This window comes from Brassica napus, chromosome C2 (genome assembly GCF_020379485.1).
Source record: "Brassica napus cultivar Da-Ae chromosome C2, Da-Ae, whole genome shotgun sequence".
Taxonomy (NCBI): domain Eukaryota; kingdom Viridiplantae; phylum Streptophyta; class Magnoliopsida; order Brassicales; family Brassicaceae; genus Brassica; species Brassica napus.
The window spans coordinates 35,462,574-35,470,052 of record NC_063445.1 but is presented as its reverse complement, the minus strand read 5'-3'; the positions used below and the strand labels follow the sequence as shown (position 1 = coordinate 35,470,052).

General features: G+C 36.3%; 1 long non-coding RNA gene across 1 annotated transcript; it reads left to right on the top strand.

Moving 5' to 3' along the window:
• The first annotated feature begins 780 nt into the window (after positions 1-780).
• Positions 781-3,851, top strand: LOC106412337. Its single transcript, XR_007319463.1, has 4 exons — positions 781-1,476; positions 1,964-2,077; positions 2,222-3,404; positions 3,557-3,851. It is a non-coding gene; the product is annotated as an uncharacterized LOC106412337 (long non-coding RNA).
• The last annotated feature ends 3,628 nt before the right edge of the window (positions 3,852-7,479 follow it).

Below are 7,479 nucleotides of genomic sequence, written 5' to 3'. Positions count from 1 at the left end.
GGTTGCTTCATCCGATGGGGAAACCTTGGTTGGGTTGAGTTGTGCCCCATCCTTGTCTGGGTCTACGATCCAAGGTGCATCAGTACCACCATGGACGAACCGTCACAATCGAATCATCACGGTGGACATGTCTTTGCAGTATTGTTGCGATCCATGTGCAGATGGAATGGTGGAGTCGGCACGTCGAGTCATCTTGTTGGTTTGCGCACACTGCCGAGATCGAAACTAGACTGCAGTGACTTCGCTGGTGTGCTGAGACTCGAACGTATGTCTCGTGCCGAGCTTGTTGTATGCTGAGAAATTTGTTGGTGTGTTCCTCAAGCTATGATGTGCTGACGTGATCATGAGTTGCTAACACTTGCTTTGGAGGTTTGCTTCTTATCACACGTTCCAAGTCGTAAGCGCCGAGTTGCGAGGAATTTGAGCTTGAGCAAGCAAAACACAAGACTTTGAATTTGTCTTACAAAGCGTGGCTTGAGGGCTTTGTATTGCTCTCCGTTCTGATTTTTCTTTTTGGCTCAACGACTGTAATTGATTCTGGATAACCAATGGCACAATCATGATCAGATCAAACTAATCAAAAGAAAAAATCCAGCTTTGTCTCAATATTAAGCAAGCGGTGGAGCTCGTTTCTCATAACATGATAACCATTAGTTATTGACATGCATAGGCTACTAACAATAAAGCGGTAACAAGAGTCATTTCATGAAAGCTATATGAGAGTGGGCAGCTTAGAATCATACAATAAGTAAAAGGAGAATATCCTCAACAGAGAAGCATGCCACGTCGTTTAATTAAATCGACCAATAAAAATGTTCCTTTGTGCCAGGCCAGCTCTTCTAAAGCTGCAATTTGCAACTCGAAAATGACCTAAAGTGGGATTCTACGGTTGGGCTCACTTGCTAAGCCCACTAAACAGAAACCCCTAACATCCGATAGCCGTCCAACGAATCTCTCCATCCTCTTCGTCTTCTCCGTTTTCTCTACTTGCGATCTCCATTACTAAGCCTTCTCTGCCATCAATCAATCGTTCTCTTTAATACACACTTCATGTCTTTCGTTTCACCTCCCTCTCTATCTCCTTATTTTATAAACTACTTCGTCTTCCAGTCAAAACCGAAGAGCTCCTCTCTCTTTTTTTGTGATCAACTTTCCAGGGTACGACCGAAGAGCTCCTCTCAATAAGCCGAATCCATGGCGATGAACCCAACGGAGAAACATGTCTCCATCTCACCAGGGTTATATGGTTCCGAGCTACGCCTCCGACTGTTACATTTCTTGAAGTGAGGAACAAAATACGAGAACTAAAGGTTGCAAACAGAAAGGAAATTCGAAGCAAACATCAAATAATTAGCAAGAAGAGAGGAACAAATGTATCGACAGCACTGGCGGTGAGTATTCATGGAGGGATTAGTCGTACCAGAGAGATGTGGAACGAAATACTAAAAATAGGTCCAAGTCCAACCAAAAATCAAGGTAAAGCTGTGTGGAATCAAACGAAAGGGTCAATAAACTGTGATATTTATATTAACAGTCGTTGGCTTGGATTACAGGTATATCCAGTGATGTGTTGTTAAGCTTCCAAAACATGACAAAACTCTTATATTTAGGATGTAATCCGACGTTTGTAATTCAAGAATATTGATATCAGTTTGTATGTCGAAACTGATAAAGACCATGTGCTAAATCCGCTGCTTTCTGTTCATTTGCATTTTTAGTTCATCCCAATGCCTTTGATTATTGCGTATTTTGGATCACTATATAGAAATTCATATTCGATATCTAGATTCACATTTTAAGTTCCATTTTGGTCAATGTGCTTTCTGAGTTTCTTATAATTGTAAAACAAATCATCGAGCTTTGATTTAAGGAGGCTATTGAGTTTATATACCATTTGTGTTAGTTATTTTTGTGTATAATGAGTTTTTAATATATCATCTCTTCTGTTACTTGAAACTTAAAGGTGGTTTTCTTCGTCTTGAAGTTCAGACACTAAGCCAACAGAGTAAAGAAAGGACTGAAGCAAGGTACCAGAAGAGCAAGGATTGCAAAAAAAAAAAGTCAACGCCTTACTTCAGTTAAGAGTTTCATACAAATAATAGTTTAGGATCTTTTCTGCTTCCATTTTATTCTCTAAAAAGCCACTGCACATGTACATGTAGAAAAGGTAACTCCACAAAATGGTTACTCTAGCTAATAAAACATTGTAATCCATTTGCAGGCTTTCCTCCCAACAATTGGCTGTCGTATACAAGCTGTAATCTCACATTATTTTTTTTTTCTTCATCAAGCAATCTCGCATTGTTTATGACAAAAAAATTGTGAAGATTTTTTGGCATCACTGTTGAAAACAAGGAGGGCATAAAGCAATCACATGGCATAACTCATGGGGTCTCAATACCAGATTGGTAACTGTTTAATCTTAGTGTGATTTATTTTGTTTTGACGTTTTTGGTAATTTTATTTTCTCTAATATCAAAATTGGGTTCATGTAACATAGATTAGAGTTATGTTTATGAATCATGGAGATGACAAAGACTTAGCATTTCCTCCAAAAGTTGCAAATCAAGTAGTTGATCCCAATTTCCTTTAAAGATATTGTCTCGGAAGCATTTTTGATGTGTGTGAAACTATTGAATCCACCTTGATTGGGACTTGAAACTGTGCTAAAATAGGGTTTTACGACAACTTTTATTGCCATTGGAAGTATTCAGATCGGGGAACTAGAAGGTGTTCCAATGGGAGTTGAAAATGGTCCAAGAGATTTGGCTAAAAATTAGGCCAGCCGTGTCTCATAGTATGTGTGTAGGGTAACAGTTTCTTAAATTCTTGGGAACAGCTGAGATGGATTTCATGAGAGAAGACTTCACTACAAAATCAAGGACTTTCTGGAAAAAGAGAAAGGTCGAAGGAACCACTCAAAGGTAAAACTAGGTGGATTTTGTCGAAGATTTGAGCTAAAGAGAAATTATTTTTTTCTGACTTGAACCAAAAAATCACATTGGAAGAGCTTCTTGACGAGGAAGAAATTATTCAAGAGTGCTAAGGAAGAGCCGACTCATACATTTATATTTGTTCTGATTTTTTTCTCGATACATCATTCACATTTCTTAGAAAAAGTTTCTGACTAGACTTTGGAGTATTGATGTTTTCAGTCTTATGTGATAAATCTCGAGTGTAGAAACTATTGTGGTATGTTGTTGAAGAACCTTGGGATGATGCTGATACCAAACGTACTTCAATTAATATATAGTATTCTGAATTCAGTGCCCATTATATTTATTTGTTGAATGTTTCTGGAAATACTTTAACGGTTGTTCTTTTAGGATTCATCTCTTCTGAGATATTCACATCTGGATTTGATGTTATTTTAAAGACTTTGGTGGAGGATGATAATTGATAAGGTCTTTTTTCCTCATTCTTTTTATTTGGATCTGATATATTATATTTATCATTATTTTTCTCCTTTCTTAGGTTTAATTTCACATTAGAGCTGATGGATTTGGCCATTAACCTTTTCCGAAACTGAGTCGTCCTCATAGTGTGTTTCTGGCAGGCTAATTTGTAAAGGTCTCTACCATACGTGAAAACGGAGGATCTAGACTACGTACTCCTCTTTTTACGGCTGTTGTCTTTCTACAAGCGGAAGTAAGAAAAAAATTTCTTTTTGTCTGATATATTAATAGTCTACTTGGTGATTTTTGCATCATGTGTAGAAATAGAAGTTTCAATATTTAAAAATAAATTTTTATTAATTTTAAGGTTTATTATTTAATTAAAATTTAATTTTAAATCTTAATTTAACTATATGCAAAAGTAAAAGGTAATATAAATACTTTTTATTAACATTTATATGTAATAATACATATGTTTTTGTTTAAATAATAATAGATATGAATATATTTTAAATTATAATCTTGAAAAGGTTTTTATTTATTACTTTTGGTTAAAATATATTAAATCAAATTCTATAAAATTAAAAGAAAGTTTTGTTAGACATATAATTATTCAAATAAAAAACTAAATAATATTTTTAAATTTGTAGATATTAAAAAGAAACTAATGGTATTGAGATTATAAAATTACAATTTAAAAAAAACTGCATACAATTTTGAATAATTTGTAGTAAAAATTACATAATATATAAAAATTGTTTTTAAAAAATTAAAATTATAATAATATTTTTCTTCCCTTTTTTGAACAGCATTTTTGTTCCTAGTATTGTATTATTTATTGTTATATTAATGATGATTTATGTGTTATTAACATATTTTAAAAAACTTACCAAAAATATAAATCAACATTAAATATAAATATACATGCCACAACTAAATTTAAAGGATGTCATCATAGTTAAAATAATGTGTCAGCATTTTCTTTTCCGAAATCAATATAGTAATGACACATAGCAAATCACTTCTCAAATAATGTTTTGGAGATTTAATATGTAAAATGTGCTATTTAAAGGTTACCGGTTTTCTCAGTAAATCATCCGAAGACTGTCTTCATTTCATCTGGATATTGGAGAAGAAACATACCAAATACTGAAATCGATGTTGCAAAATACTAATATTATCTAGGACATTTTGTTCTAAATTTCTTTCTCGCATGGCAAAGAAAATAATGACATGATTCTTACAACTCACCTCATGACCATTGTATCTTCAATCATTGTATTTCAATTGTTCCTAATTCCACCACTTTCTGAAGAAAGATAAAAACAAATCGATATAGATACTAATTATATAATGAAAATCCAAGGATCAATGCAAAAGAGAACCTAATTTTCAATAGCGTAAGTAAAAATTTATTGTTAGTAGAAAAATGAAAACTCAATTATTCCAAAGTTTAAATTAGTTGCCAATTTAACAGTTGTTTTCATATGAACCTCAATCAAAAATATAAGAATAATAATAAATTTTGAGTTCTAATTCTCTTAAATTTGATTGACAGAAATAGTTTAAATTTTTAATATTTATCTGAGGATTTTTATTTTTATAATCAGTACCATCATATATGTATACACTCAAATAAAAATGTCAAAAATATAAATTAAATTAAAAATTTATAATCAGTACCATCATGTATGTATACGCCCGGGAAAAACCCTAGTTGTTTAATAATTTAAACCACAGCTATAATGTCTACCATGACACATGTGTAAATTAAAAGTGATTAATGCATGTGATGATTTAATAAAGGAGCTTATCTTTGGGGGTGAGGAAGAAACAAGCTTATGAGGTTTCGTATCTTGTCTTAGAAGTTATTGTGGTCGTCATTTAAAGACCTCGTTCTTGTCGTAACAACTTCTTTTGTCTTGTGCCCTTACGATGCAGAGATGGCTTGTGACTGACGGCGAAGAGATTGCTTCACCGAAACCCTCCACAAAAAGCTAAACCCATAACATGTCTTCTTTCATCAAAGCCTCTCCCATTACAGGGCACGAGCTTCCTCTAGTGCAATTAACTCATCAATAATCAACTTGCCAAACTCCTAAGCTCCCTCGTCAAGTTAAAGAGACCCGATGTCGTCATCTTCTCGCTCTCTCTCTCTCTCTCTTTTTTTGGAGCTTGAACAGAGCTTGGAGCTGCCGACAATGTATAGGTCTCATACGTCTAAGGCAAGACCAGAATTGTATTTGTGATGGCAAGCTCGAGCTTCTCGGTGTTGGGGTCCTCAAACCTTTGAGCTGCTCTAGAGATCATGACTGAGCTTGAGCTTGTTCCCATCTGGGAGCTAATGGAAGGAGCCGTGGAGAGGAAAGTTGATAACTTTCAGCAGCAACCCTGAACTGTTGGGGGTGGATCTTGATCCTCTAGCAAAGCCCATAAGACAAGGAACTAGGCTCATTTGGCTATAAAACCCTAGACATATCTTTCTATAAATAAGGAATTACCTCCTTCTTAGAAAGGATCCATCTCTTCTCTCATTTTACACATTAAACACTTCATACAAAGAGCTTATTGATTCTTAGATTTATTTACACTTGTAATCATACATGTAATATAATCTTTAATCAATAAATTCTTTTTGATGTTCATTTTCCATTTGATTTCTATGTTGATTTCTCTTTAGCCACAAAAATTTAAGAAATCTATTTCTTAAATTCTTTATTGTATGAATCCGTCAAACATACCATTTTCGGTTCAAACAGTTGGCGCTAGAAGGAAGGGGCCAAAGAAAACAATCTTCATAGCATATCAAACTTGGGAAAACTCTAGATCTATGGTTAAAAAAAAAAAAAAAAAAATCGATTCTTTCTTCTTCGATTTGGACGGCTAGAAAATCTGGAAAAACACGAGTCTTGAAAAAGGACGAAGCTTTATTCGAAACCTTGCCGTTAATGTCACCAACGAACCGAAGATTCTCAGCTTGCCGTCTCGTCGAAGAAGAACCGATCCGGCTGGCGGAGGAACCGGAGCTGCCAGTCCCGCTGGGCGGCGAGGGGCAGCTGCCGAAGCTTCCGTTGTTGATCCGCGCGAAGGCGGGGTCGTGGTGGGAGAACTCTAACTCGATCTCGGAGGATGAACTCTGACTCGATCTCAGCTTGCCGTCTCATCCTTTCTTACCCTTTTTCGTGACTCGGCCTTCTTCGTGACTCGGGGCGAGAAGAAAGATGATGACGACCGTGATTCAATCTTGGCACAAGCAGAGACGAAATCAACTCAAGCTCTCGAGACAAGAACCGGTTAACAAGAAACCCATGTTTCATCATCTTCCCGAGAACACGAGGACAGAGAGAGACGTGAAGAAGCCAAAGCCGTCGATGCCAAACTCGCCGTCTCGACAAAGCTGAAGGCTTGAAATAGAGAAACGAAGCATCTGGTCGGTGAGGTTTGTTCAAACGCCATTAGTAGAGCAGATTCACTCTGGTCGTTGTGAGCTCTGTTGTAATCTTCACAAGAGAACAGATTAGATGACGATAGCTTGCTGAGATCAAGTTTTGAGCTTTGTCTAGAACAAGTCTTGAGCTTCGACATCGTCGATCTCTGGTCTAGGTGGATCGGGACACAGACACTGGTTATTGGTTCATTATCTCTGATGACTTGAGCTCTGTTTTCAGACAGAGTGGAGATATTGTTTGACATTTGACGTCACGCTTGGGTTTATGTCAGCGACAGAGAGAGTTGGGAGGAGCTACAGAAACAGTTGATCAACACACTGAACAGGTAGAGATCGTTTCTCTTCAACCTGACAAGAATGTGACTCTCTCAGCTCGCTTCCTCTACTCTTTTTGGGGCAAGAGCACATGAACCTGAGCATTGAGGAACATGTTCTTTAGGCGAGTGAAGTGAGCTGAGAGTACTTGATCTCTCTAATAACCACCTCAAAGACGCAATTGAGTTTTAAGAAGCTACAAGTACTTGATCTCCCTTGGAACGTGGGAGCATGGAGATCACATGATCTCGGCAAAAGTCTTCACGCCCGCCGATGATAATAACCTAACTTGGCACGAGATCAACATTTTGTCATCAACAC